We start from the raw sequence: 20,428 nt of genomic DNA on the forward strand, positions 1-20,428 counted from the left end.
AGTAGCAGAGCCACTAAAACAACGTCACCAAGTCAGGGCAGCAACGTTCATCCATTTCACCGCTAAAGAAAGCCTCCCAGAGACTCACTCAGCTCCTGTTTACTGTTACTTGACATACAGTATGCAATTACAGCATTTCCCAACTCCATACAGCAAGGGAGGGCAAAGTTCCTAGAGACGGGCAGAGGTAAGGAGGAGAGAAACAACAGGGAACAGGGACGGAAAAGAAGAAACTATGAAAAACATGGCAAAACTCAAAAGAGCAGAGCCATTCAGCCGAGGGGCTTTAACAAACCTAAACAGGACCTGAAAGAATTCAAAACATAAATGATGACCCTGAAATGACTTCATTATCTTCAGTACATTCTGTTTGCAAAAGCAGGGAAAGGTATACTAAATTAAGAGAAGGCTCAAGATGGAGGGGATGTGGGGATACACATCTACGTATAGCCGATATCCCCTGCTGCACAGCAGGAACCAACACAACACTGCAAAGCGTCCACACTCCAATAAAGATGCGAAAAAAAAGAGTTCCGTGTAAATGGCTGAAATAGAGCAAAACAAGAGGTGCAACTTAAAAGAATAAACTCGAGTCAGCTGTACCACGCACCACGATGTCGATACACGGGATATTACTACACAGGTACTGTTTATAAAATACACAAAGAAACTTATATCAAAAGAATAGAGCACCTTTTTTAACCCCATGATTGAAACCATAAAAGCCCGTTCATGGTGAAAGCACCCTCATCACGTAGGGATAGCCTAAGTCAGCTTCTCTGTGCATGAGAACTTCATATTGTGTCCTGAGCGATCAGCTGTATTGATCAGTGGGCCCGAATGGCTATAAACCCTTCTTCAATGATAGGAGACACAGAAGCCACAAACACCTCCCCTAAATCACTGTTTCTCAAAATTTGGTCTGTGTAACAGCGCAACCAAGTCTCCTGGTGAACTTGTTTTAAAATGCAGGTCCCCGAGTCCCATTGGAAGTTCCATGAATCAGAATCTCCGGGGGAGGCCCTGGGAACCAGCAGGTGAGCCCACCTACCCAGGGATTTCTGGTACAAGTAGAAGCCTGGGAATCACTGTAATAAGTCCGCACCTTCCTGTGTAGGATCAGCAGCAGGCCAGGAGCCTGGCCAGGTCTGTGAATGAACCCTTCTCACCCTTGTTCCTCATGTACCCAGTAAGGCTCTACTCCCAGTATTGACATTTTCTAGATAATCAAATTAAATGTGGACTTCTAAATATTTTATCACAGGAAGAAGATTCTGACACATAATAAAAATAAAGTTTAACAAGCCCTAATTAATTTTAAAAGGAGCATACGGTTTCTAAGCCACATATGTGAAGCTTGAAATGAGGGATGCCTGCAGGGGTGAAAAAAACAAGGAAAAGTGTCTGATGCAAGTTCAGAGGATTGCTTGGGAATGGGGAGGAAAATACATGTAAAAGCAGTCTTGGAGGAGAGACAGAAAGCAGCTTACATCCAGAATAGGGAAGTGAAAATCTCTTAAAAGTTGGCTGAGATGTTTAAGCTGGTCCGTAACACTCTTGAAGCAAAGGCTGGGAACTGCTGGCAATCATGTTTTGTTTGGCCGGCACCATGCTTTAAACAATCCTGAATTCGTTGCCAACACATAAAAATTGGGCGATTTCTTTCTTTTTTTTATTCTATCTTTTCCTGGAAAATTGGAAATTGGAAGAACTAGGGAAACCAGCCGGTTGGCAACACTGCACTGGAGCCAGGCAGCAGCTGCCCACCTTTTGCCACCCACATACTCCTGGAGTCTCCCCAGTGGCCGCCAGCCTGCTTCACGCGTCAGGTCACCTGCCAGACCCCTGTAGGCATTTCCATTGGCCACCCCAGCTTTAAGGAATTAAAGCAAAAAGTCAGCCTCTCTGTACTTCACTCTTTCTAACAATAATTCTTGCTACAAAGATACTTTCCTACTCTGGAGGTGTTAAGAAAGGAATCAGATAATATCTGCAAATCACCTAGAATTCACTGTAGTGTTCGCTGCCCATTGGAATCACCTAGGGAGCTTTAAAAAACACTGATGCCTGGGTTCCACCCCAGAGATTCTGACTTATTGGTCTGGGATGTAACCTAGGCAGCAGGAGTGCAGAAAGCTCCCAGGTGGTTCCAATGGACCAGCCAAGGTTGAGAACTCCTGCCTTCACAGAATGCAAGTTGTTGAGTATGAAGGGTTACGTTTATTCTTTTTTTTTTTTTTGGCTGTACCACGGGCCTTGCGGGATCTCAATTTCCCGACCAGGGATTGAACCCGGGCCCTGGCAGTGTAAGTTCGGAGTCTCAACTACTGGGCCATCAGGGAACTCCCAGGGTTACATTCATTCTAGCATCAGCCTCCAAGTACAGATTTCTTGCCTCTCACCTCTGTGATAATTCGCACCACCTTTTATTTTTGGAAATGCGCCATTATTCCAAAAGCCTACCAACTGCCGTTTACAAACTGGAAAAGGAGGTCAAAGTGTGTTCTGGTTCCTACCATTCATCTTCCCTCCAACACAATTGAGGAATGAAACACTAAGGAAATGAAGGGAAATTATCCTAAGACACAAAACTCAGGCAGCACAAACAGCTCAAATACAGTAAGAGGAGCTCACAGTGGCAGGCTTGTATAAAAAACAAAACAAAAAAACAATTGCTTTGAAATTCATCAATTCGCTAAATGGAAAAATTTTCAAATATTAAAAAAATGATTTCCCCAAGACCTTCCAGTAATGGTCCAATTTTTTTATTTTAAGAAGATGAATTCCAAATTATTGCCCCTCGTCAAGCTTTCTTTTAGGTAGTGTGCATTTACGTCTTGGCTTCCGATCGCGGGAAATGCAAACTACCCTCATCTAACTTTCAAACAGTCATCCTACGTTACGTTACGTCAGAAAAATACATTTCCAAACTGGTTTCGTGTACTAATAATAGCTTCTATTTACTTCTGTGCACCAGGTGACATGGTAGGCACTTTATCACACGATCTCCAATCGTTCCAACAACATCATAAGGTTAACTCTATAATCTCATTTTACAAACCTAAAAAATGAATTCCAGAAAGATTTTAAATTACGTACGTGATCACCGAGTTATTGCGTGGCCATGCTCAAATTCAAACCCGAGTCTCTGACTCCCAAACCTGTGCTTTTCATACCAAACCACCTTGTTTAATCATCACAAATAGAAAGATCTGTGCCCAATTATCCCCCTTTGCCCAGTGAAAGACAGAGTGGTCACATGATCTGCTCCAGATCCCAGAGTGAGTTAGAAGGAGTCAAGAGGATAGTCCACCTCCCCACTCCCCAGCGTCTTTCAAGGACCAATCACAGTTCATGTGTTTCGTTATACGAGTCAGCTGATGGCAGTTAGGTAGTACTGATGGGTAGAAATCAAATGCTCCTGATTTCTGAGAATCTTCAACATTACTATGAATAGGGCTTAACTTCAACACAGGTCTGGTATATTCCTTTCTGTTCCAGGCCACCTAAGAATCAGGTATCAGGTTTAACTCCTTTATTTGTCCCAGAATCCTCTCATGAATCCCGAAGAAGGGCAGACACCACCTTCTACGGGATTTTTCCTATTTGTAAAATCATAGAGATTATGCCACAAGAATCAGCCAGAAGGTCTCAGCTCCACCAGAGCCGCTATTTGAGGCCAGCTCCCAGGGCAGTGTATCTTGTCATGTCCTGGCAGGAAGGTCTCCTCTTCTGTAAGCTGCCAACACCACATCCTTAAACCTGTATTTCGAAAATTGTGTTGTGTCTGAGAAAAGATTCTCGAGGAAAAGTAGACACAGCACAACTTCCTGGGGATTCTTTATTCAGCTAAGGGGGCACCACTGTTCCCTTAGCAGCATCTCCGTTATTCTAATTCCCTTCTGGGCGCCCTGTCTTCAAAATGTGCTGGCAAAAGTTTCCAAAACACAGTTGAGAAAACCAGCCCCTGTGATTGAAATCCCGTCTTTTTGAATGAACTCCGTCCAATTTGGATTTTTCATACTTTCCCAGAAGACAGACTCTCCCTTCACGGATGCATATGGTGTCCACGTAAGACAGTGGCTCCTTATAGCCACGTTCCTTTCCTGAGGATTGAACCACGATTCCTCTTCTAACTGGATATGAGGCACCTTTAAAATGTTCACCTTCCTTAAAATTTCTGGAACCACACTCTGACAGACTGCAATCCTCTTTCTATAGATGATCCCTGTTGACACATCCTGTTTTTCCTACACAATTTTTTACAGAGATGACATTTTTATCCATGGAGTTCAGATACTTTCGGAGGAAGCCGGTGACCACCTGCTCGAAGGGGTACTTGAACACCTCGTGCACGTCCACGGTGACCCCCACGATGACCGCCAACCACACCTCCACAAGCACACTACTCTGCTGGAGCTCTCCACCAGCCTACTTTTAATAACAAAATCCATTTACCTAATCACGTTTACTCTAATCTCAGCCTGACCATGCACAGAACTTTTTCAGGGCTCCCTTTCCACAAACCTTCCACAGCCTTCTGCATCCGTATTAGTTATGGCCCATATTTTTTTCCCATCTAGAAACAACCAGCACTAGGACCAAATCACTTTATCTTCTTTAATAAAATGCAATTTCATTCCTCATACCTTCTTTTACTCAAAACATATATCCTACTTTCCTCCTGTACAGTGAAATGTTCCCTTTATTGTTTTTAGTAGCTTTAATTACGTACGTAAATTAGAATCCTCAACTCTCAAAAACCTTTATTTCTAGTGAAAACCAAGAAGCAATTATAACCTGTCTTTTACATTAGCATTCTGTAAATTGGTAAACATAAATACCAATAATTTCTAAAAACATGTGCTTTTTATAGAAAATATCTCTGTGGCACCAAACATTTAGTAATACCCCTAAAGACGTTCAGTTTCTCTGTAAAGGGAAGCCAATGTTTAGTAATTAATTTTCAGTATCTTATTATGTTTGGGAATGACTTATTCAATAAACTTCCATCATTTAACTTAATGTAGCACAACTCTAATCATCATTTAACTTAATGTAGCACAACTCTAAAATTTCAACTTACCAAATACCTGAAGAGATCATTTTAAAGTAGACATTCCTAAAACACAATTATTTCTAAAGAGTTCACCCAAAAGCTCTTCTCTCATTTGCATTTATTTATAAGAATTTCATCATACCAAGTTAATTTTTTTCTTTCTGCCAACAAACTGCAAACAAGTAACATAAAGTCATTGACCTTCAGTAAAGCTAGGCCCAATCAGAGACACCTGTATCGAGTATACCAACAAGCTTAAGCTACGTTTAATACCAGATATTAATTTAATAGCGAATAATTCCTAGATCATGTGAACCTGAAATTTGTTCTGGCTAGCATCTTTTATACTTAGAAGTATTTAATTTACAAGCGCTTACTTTTAAGTCAATTAAATATAGCTTATTTACAAGTTAAGTTTTACATAAACACAGAACCAGAAATCTTAGTTTTTCTGCTTGAGAAAAAAAGAGCCTTTTTTTTCCCCCCCTCAGCCTCAGGGACACAGATTATTAGATATGTTTCTGAGATCCCAGGTAGATCCTGAGATCCCAAGTAGATCATTTACATCTCAAAGGCGCAGGAAGACAAATGTAGATTCCTCCTTGAAAACTGCCCAGCCATCTTGGCCATTTTCAGGATCCTCTCCCCCGCCCCCACCCCCCGCCAATTTCCAAATACCCAATTCAGTTTAAACAAATAACAGTAATAGAAAATAATATATCCATAATTTGCTCACATTCGCATGCCTCACTTTCAGCAAAACCAGGAAGAGTACCGAGGACTCAGGTGCCGAGACACACACACACCCCCAAGGTAAAAGCCAAAGCAATGGAAAAGCTCACTAGACGCCCCTGTTCTCCAGATCTCAGGGAGTACTGAGGCCACACAATGTTACAATCAAAACATCATTTTCTTTCATTTACGAGAACATAGCTGAAGATCTCCCAATTTTGCTAAATTCACCCTAGGGGGATTGTAAGATGAACAGAGCTCTGATTACCCATAATTAACTATTTACGGCAGGTGTTATGAAATACATCCAATGCAAAACTGCCTCTCAGGGTCAAAGTTCCCGAGCCCCAGAAAGGGCGAACCCCAACTAAAGGCCCATCAGAGATGAGGCTGAATGAAATACCAAGGCTGGTCCAAAAGGGAAAATCCCAACCAATGCTCTGCCGCAGGCAAAGCCAACGCGATAGGGAAGAGTAGACGGGTGTTACCACACCGCAAGCCCCATTACTCACCAAAGATGGCTCCAATGGCCAGTGCGAGTGCCTTGTTTCCATCACCACCAAAATCCAAAGCGCCGAGGGCCAGGGACGCCCGCTGGCCAGTTCTGGGGGCGTCTCTGAGACAAAGGTGCTCAGGCAGCTGCTGGACAGGCCCCCAGGAGCAGCTGCCAGCCAGGGCCCATGCGCCAGGGTGAGGCGCCCATGCGCCAGGGTGAGGCGTCCACGCGCGACTGAGCCCCAAGTTGGTTGCCAAATTGCTACCAAACCAAACGCAGGCCCGCTTGCTCATGCGCAGTAAGAGCCAATCTACTGACACCTGGCTGTGGTGAAGGAAAGTGCAGCTTAAGGGAAACACAAGGAGGACAGGTGCTTTCGCTCAAACCCGCCCCCGCCCCCCCGCCCCCAGCTCCCTGAGTTTCAGATTCAGAATTTGCATTTTTAACAAGTCCCCAAGTGGCGAAAATGCTGCTGCTTCAGGACAGCATTTGAGAACTACTCAAAGTACGTAGTACTTTGAGAACTACGGGACTGGAGGTTCACATGAAGGTTTTTTTTTTTTTTTTTGCAGTACGCGGGCCTCTCACTTTTGTGGCCTCTCCCGTTGCGGAGCACAGGCTCCGGACGCGCAGGCTCAGCGGCCATGGCTCACGGGCCCAGCCGCTCTGCGGCATGTGGGATCTTCCCGGACCAGGGCATCAACCTGCGTCCCCTGCATCGGCAGGCGGACTCTCAACCACTGCGCCACCAGGGAAGACCCAGATGAAGGTTTTTGTGGTTCACACAGGACTTCTCTCTCAAGACCTCCCCAGGCAGGATGAATCCATGGTCTTACTGTGCTTCTTCCCAAGTGGAAAGTAGCACCATTGCAGCACTTTTTTCACACCAGGTTGAAATGATTTGTTTAAATATCAACCTGCCTCTTCCATGAGCTGTTCAAGGGCGGCTTTTACCTTTCTAAGTGTGTCCCAACCCCAAATGCAATGCTGGGACAGGGGCGGTGATCAATAAGTCTTTTTGGTTTAATAAATCAAGAATTGGAAGGTGGCTGAGAGTAATTTCTGAATAACGCCAATGATGATGAGTCCAAATGATGATGATGATGATGAAGAGGAGGAGGACGGGCGTGGGTCACACTGGCCCCATCGGCCTGACTGGCCCACTATGTGTTGAGGACCCTCTTGCAGAAGGCTGAGGACAAGCTGTCTCCTCTGGGAACTGGGGTGAACTCCTATTACTAACATATCCCCTGAGCTGAATCTGCCCCCAGGATTCTGGCATCTCAGTAGAGGTCCATCTGTGTATCCTGACTCAATCCCTCTAGGACCTAATGTTTCACTTCTACAAAAAGGTGGGGATAGGGTTTGATTAAAATAATTTGTTCCTATGGTATGCTTTGAAGAATGCTGAGACGTCTCCTCTATTGGCCTCTGCTTGTCCCAGATTTCCACCATTAGAGTTTCATTCCTTTGGGTTTGTCTCTTGTGAGTGATGGGGAACGTTCTCTAATCTTCCTAGACTGGTTTGATGCCCTCACTATATTAGGAGGATCTCAAGGAATATATCTCATTTACCATTTTGTCCTTAATGCTTAGCACAGTCTTTGGCACATAATAGCTGCTCCAGAAATGTTCGTTGAATGAATGAATGAATGCATTCTCGGACACCAACGGCAGTCAAGGCTGGAGAGAGGGTGGTGGAGTGGTGAAAAGAGCTCTGGGCTAGGAGTCCTCTAGGCTCGGCTGTCACTGCCTCAGTCTGCAAGTAGGGCAAGTCCTTTCCCTGGATCTTGGTTCTCTTGTGGGAACAGTGAGAGTATAGATAGAGGGTCTTATCTGATCTCTACCTATTTCATTCATACCACAGCCATTATATTCCAGCCTCTGGGCTTTTCAGTTTCTTTAAAAAGCCAGGTCTCTCCTACCTCAGGGCCTTCGCACATTCTGTTTCCACTGCGTGGATTACTTTCACCCTCTTTCCGTGGAGATTTTCTTGGTTTCTTTGAAGTCTTCCCCTGTCATCTCCTCAGAGAGGATGGGCTGGTACCTCCCCAACTAAAGTTATTCTGTATCTGAACAAGGAATGATTGCAACTTGCATCTTTTCTTTGCTTGTCTTCTCTACATCCGAGCTTTCTGGTAGTCTGCAGATTCCTGGAGAGCATGGGATGGTGCGAATCGCGGACACCTAACACCGTACCCATTAGTTTGTTGAACTGAGGCAGAAGTCAGAGCAGAGGTTGTGTCCTTCCGGAGAAGGCCAGCAGATGGCGCCACAGACCGGGAGGAGGAGAAGCGGCGCGGTGGGCGGGCCTCCCGCGGGGTGGCCTCACCTGGCGGCGGCCGCACCTGCCCGCCCCGCACCCCGCGGAAGCCGAGAGCCGGGCCCTGGCGTCACCTGGGCAATTGGGAAAGCAGCGCCCGGAGCCACGGCGAGGGGAGCTGAAATGCAGGTGGCGGGTGTGGGCCTCCTGCAGTGCCAGGTGAGAGCCGGGAGCCCCACCCTCGCCTGGGGACCAGGTGAGTCAGGCTCCCTGGCCCCGCGGGTGGAGGGAGGTGGCCAGGCTCGGAACCTGGAAGCTTGTGCTCCTTGGCTCTCTACCCCGCTGGGCGACTCTGCTCAAGTCCCGCCCCAGCGTTCTTGGTCTCCGTCAAACCCCTGAGGTGCTTTCCTGTGGTTCTGAGAAATAACTTTCACTCATCAGTCAGTGTGTTTCGTGGAGCCTCAGGATAGTTCTCTGAAGTCGGTAGTTTGCTTACCTCCGTTTTACAGAGGCAGGAGAGAGGACCAGAGAGGTGAGGTCAGTTGCTCAGGGTCACCCAGCACCCACTCAGCAAGTTGCAGACTAGAGATCTGAACCCAGGTCTGCCTCCAGAGGTCGAACTCTGACCAGGTTCCTCCCCTTGCTTGCCCTCAAAGTTTTGACCTTCCTAGAGACACAGCCTATTTTTAATTGAATTACTTAATTTGTATTCATTTTCTTTTTTTGTGTGGTAAAATATACATAACAAAATTTACCTTTTTTTTTTTTTTTTTTTTTTGCGGTGCGCGGGCCTCTCACTGTTGTGGCCTCTCCCGTTGCGGAGCACAGGCTCCGGACGCGCAGGCTCAGCGGCCGTGGCTCACGGGCCCAGGCGCTCCGCGGCATGTGGGATCTTCCCGGACCGGGGCACAAACCCGTGTCCCCTGCATCGGCAGGCGGACCCTCAACCACTGCGCCACCAGGGAAGCCCAAAATTGACCATTTTCAAGTGTACAATTCAGGGGCATATAGTTCCTCCACAGTGTTGTACAACCATCACCCCGATGTAGAGCCTGGATATTTTCATGTCCTTTTGGAAACTGAGACCCATTGAACAGTCTCTCCCATTACCTCCCCTCCCACCCTCCCAAGCAACCACTAACCTGCTTTCTGTGTCTGTGGGTTTGGCTATTCGGGATATTTAAATTTGGCTCAATCATCTTCTTTCTATACCAGGCCAACCGTGTGCTATCACAGGAGGCCAGGAAATTTCCATCCTTATCCCCAAACTTGTCTACAGGTGGGAATCACCTGGAGACCTAAAAACCAAACCAAAACAAAAAAACGCAGATGCCTGGCTCCCATGCCCAGACTTTCTGATTTAACTGGCCTGTGATCTGACGAGGGTTATCAGGAGTTTTGAAAGGTCCTCAGGTGTTTCTAATATGCAGCAAAGTTTGAGAAGCCCCGCTCAGAACCTTCTGGCCCATGGAACACCCCTTTTATAGGCAGGAAAGCTGAGGCCCTCTTGCTTGATCACGCAGAGCAGAGCGTCTCTGGCTGAGCCAAGATTGGAACATAGAATTCTTTCCTCCCACTGACACACCCCTCCCATCCTACTGCTTTTCTAGATACTTAATGTCTTCGTGCCTCAATTTCCTCATTTGTAATATGCTGGCCTTAATGGTACCTATGGGTAGGGTGGTCGTGCGGACCAAATAAGATTATACCTGGGCATCGAGACCCACAAAATTTGGCCAACCTGGAGCAATCAATGGGTCCGCCTTTAGAGAGCTGCGTGTGCATTTTGTTTCTAGGACTTGCCTTTTTTTTAAAAAAAAGTTTATTTGGTTGCATTGGGTCTTAATTGCGGGTTGCGGGATCTACTTCCCTGACGAGGGATCGAACCCAGGACCCGTCTATTGAGAGCTTGGAGTCTTAACCACTGGACCACCAGGGAAGACCCTAAGACCTGACTTTATTGTCCTTTTAGGGTCAGAAGCCGGGTCTCCTGTACCGCCCCCCCCCCACTCTATCAGGCCCAGGACCGGGAACACAGTAGGCATCTAATAAGTCCCACTTGAGACTTTGATTGACCTTCAGCTCCTGGGGGCATTGGGGATGGAATCCTCTGCCCCCGCCGTTTGCTCTTCCCACATGGGCATCCAGGGAAGACCATGGTGGGCAGCGCCAGCCTCCCCCTGGCGCTCCTGCTAATGGAATCTCATCACTTGTGGCAAACAAGGGGGTGTGTGTAGTCTGCAGGAGAGGTGGGCGCAGCCCCAGGGAATGAACCGCCTTCACCTTGAGGCCCTAAGTAGTCATGGTAAACCCATTCCCTTCGCCTGGGCTTCCTGGGCTTCTGGGAAGCCGCGTGACGCAGCTCTGGGGGGTGGGGCTCCAGGAAATGTCCCTCCCCTCCCCTCCGCTCCCCTCCCTCCCCACTGCTTCTGGAGGCTGGCAGGTGAGGGCCATCGCGGAGCTGAGTCCAGGAACTGAGGTCTAGAGAGTTCAGTGACATCGATCCAGAACCTTGGCCTCCCTGGGCTCCCAAACAGCCCCGGCAGCCGGCTCTGCCTCGTTAGTTGGGAAGTTAAACTCGGTTGTTTAAGGCGAGCTAGTCTGTTACCTGCAGCTGAGCACATCCTAACTAATACAACTCTTCCCAGCGAGGGTCCATTCCCCGTTTGAAGACAGAAGGAAAGCCCGAGGCCCAGGCTTGCTTTCATCACTTTTTTCTCCCTTGACTTCTAGGTGCCCAATGCTAATACCTCCCAGGGTTTATTACCACTAGTAACAAGCACATGGATAAAGGCTAACCTTTTTTAACACTTCCTCTGTGTTAGTACTTTATGTGGGTTGTCTAATGCTCACATAATCCCATGACGTGAATCCTAGAACATTTTTACAGACGAGGAAGTTTGGGACTCAGGGCAGTTCTGTAGCTTGATGGTCGACAGCTTGGTCCTGTTTCCCGAAGCAGACAGATCCTGTTCCCCTTGCAGCTCGGCCTCCCTCCCGTGCAGACGCCCCAGCTCCTCCGTTTATCCCCATTTTTCTCAGTGTGTGGTTCTGGCACCCAGTAGGTGCGTGATGGAGACAAGGTGTGCTGCTTGCCCTCTGCTGTCCTGCACCACCAGCCACTCACCAACCAGGGCCCGCTGAGCATCCCGTGTGTTTAGAGAGGCCTGCGTGTGTGAGCATACGTGTACGTGCGTGTGTCTGTTGGGGAGTGGGGGGTAGAGTTGGAGAATATGGGCCTTGTCCTCAGTAAAAATAACAAGTCCCATTTATCAAGGGCTCACTAAGTCCCAGGTCCTGAGCTTTACATACTTTTGTTCAAGGCCTGCAGTAGTTCTGGGGAGTTTTTCAAAAACTCAAGCCTCTGGGAAATCACATGATTTGCTCAAAGTCACCCAAGTGGATGGGGACCCAGGTCTGTGTGTCTGGAGCCTGTGTCTCAGCCTCGAGCAGAGAAGGTCGGCGTGTCCCTAACCAGAGGCAGGTTCCCTCCTCTGTAGGGAAGCTTCACTGGGCAGGAGATACCTGAGCTGAGCCTTGAAGGCTGCGCAGGACTCCCAGAGCAGGGGAGGGAACGCATTCCGAGTAGAGGGAAGGGCTTGGGCAAACTGGTGCAGATGGCATAGTGTATGTTTTGTTGGGAAACGGGGATTATAATTTAAAAAACCAGACCAGCTGGCCCCTATGTACCTCTTATGATAAGAGGTATTGATTAGAAGGGTGGCTTAGGTCCCGTGATGCCTCTGGCTTCTGAAGGGCAGCACCCAACATTTATTCTGCTGCTGGCAACAGAGCTGACGCCCCCCGCCCCTCCAGGAGAGTGGAGGTGAGAAAGGCATTTGTTAATGTCTTGGTGTTGATTTCCTTCAATTGGAATTCACTGAGCACCTACCGCGCGCCAGGAACAGAACCTGCCTTTGCAAGACTCACAATTCGGTGGGGAGGATGGGCCCGAAAATGACCCCCGTGTCAATTTCATCGGCCGCCATGCCCTGCGGCAAGCCCCTGTGGATGCCTTACAAACATTTATTTCATTTAATTCTGGAAGCAGCCTTGCTGGTAGATATCCTCTCTCGCTTTAACGCAGGAGGACAGCATGGGTCAGAGCAGTCACGTGACTCAATCAAGCACCTGCAGAGAGTTAGTTGCTGAGGCGCTGGGACGCTGCACGGGTCTTTGGGGTTCGAAAGTTCAGATTCTTTCAGTTACCTCCTTCTGCCTTCATATCATGATAACCCAGGCACGTGGGCTTTCAAAGGACGCCCGCAATCTGGGCCATAAAAACAATTGCTGGGAGAAGGATTGTGGTGGCTGATTTCAAGCTACCGACAGTTCGACTACCGACTCACAAAACCCCTGACTCTTTAACTATCCGAGTCCAGCACGCTCCTGGATCACCTTTCAGATTGGGCCGCAGGCCAACCACGCTGTTTATTACAACTGCAAGAAGACCCTGCACGTCCTGGGCCCTGGATGGCTTACTGAGCGTTGCTTGATGAGCCCCACCTGTGAAATGGGTCTGGCCATGGCTTGCCTTCCGTGTCTGCAGCTCTGGGCTCTGCATCTGCGGGGAGGCTGAGGCCCAGGTTTGCAGCAGGTAGTTTTCCTCCCCTCATTTGGGTCACTGTGGGGAATGAGGCTGGGCTGGGTGGGGCTGTCTCTCTGCTCCTGGCTTCCCCTCCACCCTCCAAAGCTTTCACAGTGATTAGTTCCCCTCATGGAGGGATCTTGCTACGGTTCCACCAGGAGGGCCTCTGAAACTCCTACCTGAGATAAGAAGGCTGCGTCTCGGTTAATCTCCCAGCTTAGAGGCCACGTTTTAATATTTAAGAAAAGGTTTCCAGGCTCAGGGCCTGGTGGAGGGAGCGGTACACGGGACCTGGCCTAGTGGGTTTTGAATGCATGTATCGTTAGAGGCCCTTTCTGCTCATCAAGCCTGTGGGGCCTGGTGTCCCCTGAGTCATTTCTTTAGGTTGGATTTCACTGGCACCTGGACCAGGGGGCCTGACAGGGCGTTGTATTTGTGGAGAAGCCCAGCTGGACTCGGGTTGTGTGCTGGAAGCAGCACCAAGCCCAAGGATGGGCCAGTGTCTGACCCTGCTTCCAGCCCAAACGATTTCAGGCCTGTGTCTCTTCACTGTCTTCCTTCTCCCTCAGCTGGCGTATTCCTGGCAGGACCCATCGGGAGCAGAAATTCGAGAAGGGAGCTAGCCCTGAGTGAGCACCATGTGCATGCGTTCTGAGTAAGTAAGCCTGGCCACCTGGCTGAGCTGCGTTTGAATCTGTCTTCACTCCTTTCATGCTGTGTGATCCTGGGCAAGTCACTTAACTGCTCTGAGCTTTAATTTTCTCCTTTGTGAGGTGCGTGCTGTAGTATGTACTTCACATGGCGGTTTTGAGACCTTAATAGGCTCTTAAAGTGCCTGGTAGTAGGTTAGATTTAAAAAACAGAAAAATCAGTTGAAAAAATATGTATTCATTGTAACACTTGCTGGTTGGAACTCACACCTGTAGCCGCTGTTTTTTTCCCTAGGCCCTGAAGTGAGAAGGCAGGAGAAATAGCCAGAGACCTACAGGCCTGGTTCCTGTATTTTTTTAGCTTTGCCCAGAATAGTTAAGACTCTGAAAAATCAGTGAAGGTGCTGTGGGTGTTTCCCACATTCATAGGGGAAAACGGATTTTCAGTCAATGATATGAAAATAATTGGCTGGAATAAATTAGATGAGTTTTACTTCATATTACACCACCTAAGAGTTCCTCCCAGAGAACAACCTTCTATTTAGAAGACAATCACATGCAATGTATATTGCAATATAAGTTTCTATTTTTGCCTTTAAACAAAGCATGAAACTATGTATGTTTTGTTTCTTATTCAGTGTAAATTTGCAATTCCTTCTTTTATATTTTTAAAATTAATTTATTTATGTGTTTATTTTTGGCTGTGTTGGGTCTTCGTTGCTGCACGCGGGCTTTCTCTAGTTGCAGTGAGCGGGGGCTACTCTTCGTTGCGTTGCGCGGGCTTCTCATTGCGGTGACTTCTCTTGTTGCGGAGCATGGGCACTAGGCATGTGGGCTTCAGTAGTTGTAGCACGCAGGCTCAGTTGTTGCGCTCACGGGCTCTAGAGTGCAGGCTCAGTAGTTGTGGCGCACGGGCTTAGCTGCTCTGCGGCATGTGAGATCTTCCCGGACCAGGGCCCGAACCCGTGTCCCCTGCATCGGCAAGCGGATTCTTAACCATTGTGCCACCAAGGGAGCCCTAAATAACCTTTAACCTACAAGTTCAAAGAGAGCAGGAGAGAAGAGTTTTGGTTGCAAAAGATCATGACTCTTATCTTGGGTACTTCGTTCCTTACCTCCTCCTCTAGACACACCATCAAGAAATTTCAGAAGTCTAGTGACAAAATAGAATGGAGATCAGCAAACTTTTTCTATAAAGGGCCAGATTGTAAACGTTTTAGTCTCTGCAGGCCACACAATCTCTGTTGCAACTACTCATCTCTGCCATTGTAGCAGGAAAGCAGCTATAGATGACATGTGAGCAAATGGGCGTGGCTGTGTGCCAATAAAACTTTATTAACAGAAACCATCAGTGGTCTTGCCAGTGGTGAACCACTGATTGTCTCCTGACATAGTATTGTCTAAGCCAGTGGTTCTCAAAGAGTGGTCCCTGGTACCCCATCATCAACATCACCTGGGAACTTGTTAGAAATACAAATTCTTGGGTCACCACCCCAGACTTTCCGAGTCAGAAATGTTAGGGTGGGACCCAGCAATCTGTGTTTAACAAGCTCTCCCCTTGATTCTGCTACATGCTCAATTTCGAGAACCACTGATCAAATTCTTTCTCCATGTGAATCTTGGCTGCTGCCTGAGGATACTTTCCCCCTACAGCACCCTTCAGGGAGGCTGTGGTTTCCTCCTAGCTCCCAAGGAACTCCGCACCTGGAGATGGGGTTGGTGTCCTCTTTGCTTCCCGTTGACGCTTTGAAATGATCTCTAGTCCTTCCTCCATAAAAACTCCCAGCTAATGTGAAGGGCTTTTCAATAAACTCCTGCCTGTCTTGCCTGTCTGGTTCTCTGTCCCACTTTCCATCACTTCTCTTACCATCATGCTTCTGGCTTCAGCCATGACATTGCAGATCAACACTCAACACTCTTCCCTCTCAGTTCCTGGACCTTCTTGGCTCCAGTGATTATTTTCCTTGCCCTTCAACCATCCACTTATGTTGTCATTACTCTGGACTTGACTTAAATGTCACTTTCTCAGAGAGGCCTTTTCTAAGCTAGCTTCCACCCGCAAGCCAGTCCTTTCCATATTTACCTTATTCCCAGCACTGATTAGCACCTGAAAGTATCTCATTTCACAGTTAACTTGCATGTCTGTTGTCTGTGGTCTTAGGTCTAGTTCTCTGAAAACAGATTCTGTGATGGGAATGTTACACAAGTGATTCATAAGAGAGTTCTCTTAGGAGATGAGGGGTGAGGGAAAGATGGTAAAGCAGGGAAAAAAAATCTAAGCAAGAATATGACCTCAGGGATAAACAAATAGATCAATGCAACAGAATCCAGAAATAGATTCACACACACATAATTTTCAGCAAATGCCCCAATTTTATTAGGAAAATCTTTTCAGCAACTGGATAAATGTTTGAAAAAATGAACCACAATCCCTGCTTCACATTATACACAAAAACTAATTTGGGAAGGATCATAGGCCTAAATGTGAGAGCTAAACTAAAATTTCTAGAAGAAAACAGTGGGGAATATTTTAGCAATTTTGGGGTAGCAAAAGACTTATTAGAAAAAACACAAAATGCATTAACCATAAAAAAATAGATAAATTGTACTTCATCAAAATTAAAAACTCCTGCTTACCAAAAGACCCCATTAAGAAAATGAAAAGGCAAGCCACAGATATGAGAAAATATAACACATATATCAGTTGTGGGCTTGTATCCAGAATATATTTAAAATACTGACAAATCAATGATAAAAAGACAACTCAATAAAACGGGCAAATACTTGAAGAGACATTTTGGAAGGAAAGATACATGAATGGCTTGTAAGCACATGGAAAGATGCTCAACATCATTATCCATCAGGGAAATGCAAATTGAAACCACAATGAGATAGCATTTCACACCCACTAGAGTGGCTAAAGTAAAAAATCTGACAACACTAAATGTTGACAAGAATGTGGAACAATTAGAACTCTTATACATTGTTGGCGTAAAATGGTACAATCACTTTGGAAAACTGGAGGGTTCTTATAATGTTAAGTTATACATCCACCTATTACCCAGTCATTCCACTCCTAGGTAGTTGCCCAGGAGAAATAAAAACGTGTGCTCACAGAAAATTTTGTGCAGGAATGATTATAGCAGCTTTAACCTATAGTAGGTAAAAATTAGAAACCCAAATTTCCATCCACAGAAGAATGGAAAAATAAATCATTGTTTATTCATACAGTTGAATAGTACTCAGCAATAAAAAATGAACCTCTGATATATACAACAGAGATTAAACTCAGAAATATTATGTTGATGGAAATCTATATATACAAAAGAATCCATACTGTGTGATTCCATATATATAAAGCTCAAGAATAGACAAAGTTAATCTGTGGTGATAAAAATCAGAAAAGTGGGTGTTCAGTGGTTGGGATTGACTGGAAGGAAGGGGGCAGGAGCTGATGTTGGGAATGTTTAATTGTTGATTGGGTTGTTGGTTACATTGGAAGACATTTGTCAAACTCATTGAATTGTACTTCTAATATCTGTGCTTTTTACTGTATATAAATTTTATCTCAATTGACAAAATGCAAAACATCAAAAAAAGAAACAAAAGAATATAACAGCTGGAGACAACTTCAGTCTGATCCCAGGGGGAACTCTGGAACATAAATTGCACCATGGAGTTGGTCTCTCTTTATGGCAAGGGGCTGGGATTTTGTACCCCCATGTCATTTAGTCAGTCTCCCCCATGGTGGGGTAGCTTAGCTTCCTGGAAGAGGTTGTTCCATGTTGGCTTAGGGCAATTATCTGGAGAAGGAATGAGCTGTGAGTTGTATTGAGCCAACAACAGTGCAGCTGGGGGATGGGTGCACAGTCCAGTTAAGAGGATCCGGATGGGGCACCAACATCTTCTCCCACACTCCGCCCCCAGCACAGGCTGGAGCCATTTGCTTCTCACATACGTTCATTTCATCCAAGTGTGGTTTCTCCAGGACTCTGGTTGGCCACAATTTCTGAAGACATTTCTAAGACGAGGGGTAGTGGGCTGAACGAGAGCCCCCACTATTGCAGGTGGTGTCCATGTCATCACGAATACTCATCATCTTCCTCCACCACCACTCATTCCAGGTTCCCCTCTCCCTCTGGTTGTCTGAGTGGCTGGCCTGGTGAGGTGACCCAGACCCTCATCCTGGAGGGGTCTGAGCCCCTGGTGACCATGTCCTTATCAGGCTGGGGTGGCTGTATTGCCCATGTACAGTTACTCCTAGGCACGCAGGCAACAAGAGATGTCCTAGCAAACTGCCCGAGCACCAAGCAGTTACCTCCCCGTCTCAGCTGTGTGTCTGCAGCCCCTCCTTCTGATAATGATCAAGGTCAACGCCCTATGCCAGCATGGTGGCTGCTTCCCCTTCTGAATGGCTGGCATGTGTTACTCAAAGTGACCAGGAGGCAGCCATAGCTTTGCGTTGAATGGGGTTATTATTGAGTCCTGAGGGGGAAGCATCCTCCCTCTGGGTACTAGTGTTTCTAGACCCACAGAGGTCCAAGTCACAGAGAATTCCTCAAGCAAGTTGCTGGAGAACGTGGTGGGCAGAGCTGCTTCTGCCCTCGTCTTCCTGCCGTTAAACTGTCAGACCTTTGAAGTCAGCTGCTCTCTGTCTATTCACCACTGTATCTTCAATGCCAAGAACAGTACCTGGCGTGTATTTAGCGCTTGGTTATTATACTTGCAGACCGATTGCCAGAAACTGACTTGATGCTTTATGGGGTATGTTTAGGGAATATCAAACAATGCCAGTTTTCTTTAAGACGTTCCAATTTATTTTATGATTATGGAGTTATAAATGTTCATCATAGAGAATTTAAAATGCAGAAAAAGCAGAAGAAAAATCAGAATCGCCTGGAGATAACCTGCATTAACCAGAACTACGCCATGAGCTTGGTCTACGTAGTGGTTTTCGAGCAGCTCTTGGGAGCACTTGTGTTTCAGAGAAGGCGCCCCAGGAATTGTCTTGAGAGTAAAGGGGAGGGTATGTCTCCCCCAGAACAGGAACGTTTTTCACCATTTTATTGAAATTTTGTTTGAAAAAAAGGATTTGCGGCAAAGACAATAAAAAAAAGGTGGAAACCCACCAGTCTACACTGTGGAGCTGGTAGTTTTCATTCAGCTGACTTTCAATTTCATATCACCATCAATAAATAGTGTAGATGGTCCAGGCTCTGCTATCGTACATGGCAGTTCCTGGCATTTGACCAGCCCCTGGTGTAGACTCCTCTTCTAAGAACACCGCAGAGTTATGTGACAGACAGAGGGAAACTTTTACTGCAAAAAACCAGATGTTGCCGACTGGAAGCGACCAGTGGTGGTGGAAAACGGAACCATGAATGAGTCATGTTCAATCATCTCAGACAAGCATAAAAGTATATAAAAGATTAGTGCAGAAGAGAATTTATACCAGGCTCTGTGCTGTCTGGGAACATGATTTAGATTAAAAAGAGGAAAAAAAAATATCTCTGAGCCACCTGGAGCACCATAGTCAGAAGGCTTTTAGGATTTGGATTTCAATATCCATCACTGTACCCCTTAGAATATTTTTATTTTTGAAAGGCACTTGGATGCCTGTCAAAACAACCAGACCTGCATTCGGGCAATATGTCAAGAGAGAGATGACTGTCCACGTACCCATTGGCTCTCCAGACACAAGGTTCAAGCATGCAGCTGTGTCAGAGATGGCGTATCCATCCCTGCCCCCTTTGGTTTGGTGCTGAGGTCCAAATATATGCCCCTAGTCAACTGTGCTTGGCTTTATAGCCTTAATGGGGAAAACCAAGCTGGATGAGGGGCTTAGGAGGGAGAATGGTAAATTTGAGGTGAGGGAGGGCTGGAGAATTTGCCTGGTGTCTGTGTTTATATTGAAGAGCTGCTTGGTTGATTTGAAGTCTGTAATCAGTTGCTGTGGTTCTTGGTTTCCTTTGGTTTTGGTGAACACAGTCAATTTCTCATCCAGGAACCTGGTTACCACCCAGCTTGGCTTGATGAAAGAGGAATGCTGGGGTACCGCATCCTTACCGACACTTGGTATTTTCCAGCTTTTAATATTAGCCATTCTGGTGGGTATGTAGCAGTATCCCCTTTTGCTTTTAATTAGCATTTCCTTGGTAACCAATGATGTTGAGCATCTTTCATGTGTCTATTAGCCATTTGGAGAAATTCTTTTACTACCTTCCTGTTGACTCGAAAGACCATTACAGTAGAATGGAAAATTGGGTGTCTTTGTGCTGAGGGATATTATACAGCAATAAAAACGGGAGGCCCAGGCCTTTGTACCCCTGTGTGGATCAGTCTTTGGATGTGGGTCACCCTGTATTTAAGCGTGTCTTTGTATCCTGATGTTTTGACATCTGGGCCCTTGCTGCCCCTGCAGGGACTGTCCCTCCCAGGGCTAGCCAGTCCCTAGGGAGAGTAAATGGACCACCTGTGAGCTCACCTTTCCTGTGCAAACCAACCAGTTCAGAGTTCACACCCCAAGGACCTCCTTCATGGGGCTCTCCTGTTCTGGGCTACTATCCACCTGCCCGAATCACCCCAGGGCCAGTTACCACACAACTGGGGCCAGCCCCTTACACCCCAGAGCCTGCACCAA

At 46.6% G+C, this 20,428-nt stretch overlaps 1 pseudogene; it reads right to left on the reverse strand.

Annotated features, from left to right (window-relative positions):
* Window positions 1–3,845: 3,845 nt before the first annotated feature.
* The window catches only part of LOC117307726 (PRELI domain-containing protein 2-like), an 82,185-nt pseudogene continuing 65,602 nt past the window's right edge, over window positions 3,846–20,428 (reverse strand).

This window comes from Tursiops truncatus, chromosome 13, assembly GCF_011762595.2.
Source record: "Tursiops truncatus isolate mTurTru1 chromosome 13, mTurTru1.mat.Y, whole genome shotgun sequence".
Classification (NCBI taxonomy): Eukaryota; Metazoa; Chordata; class Mammalia; order Artiodactyla; family Delphinidae; genus Tursiops; species Tursiops truncatus.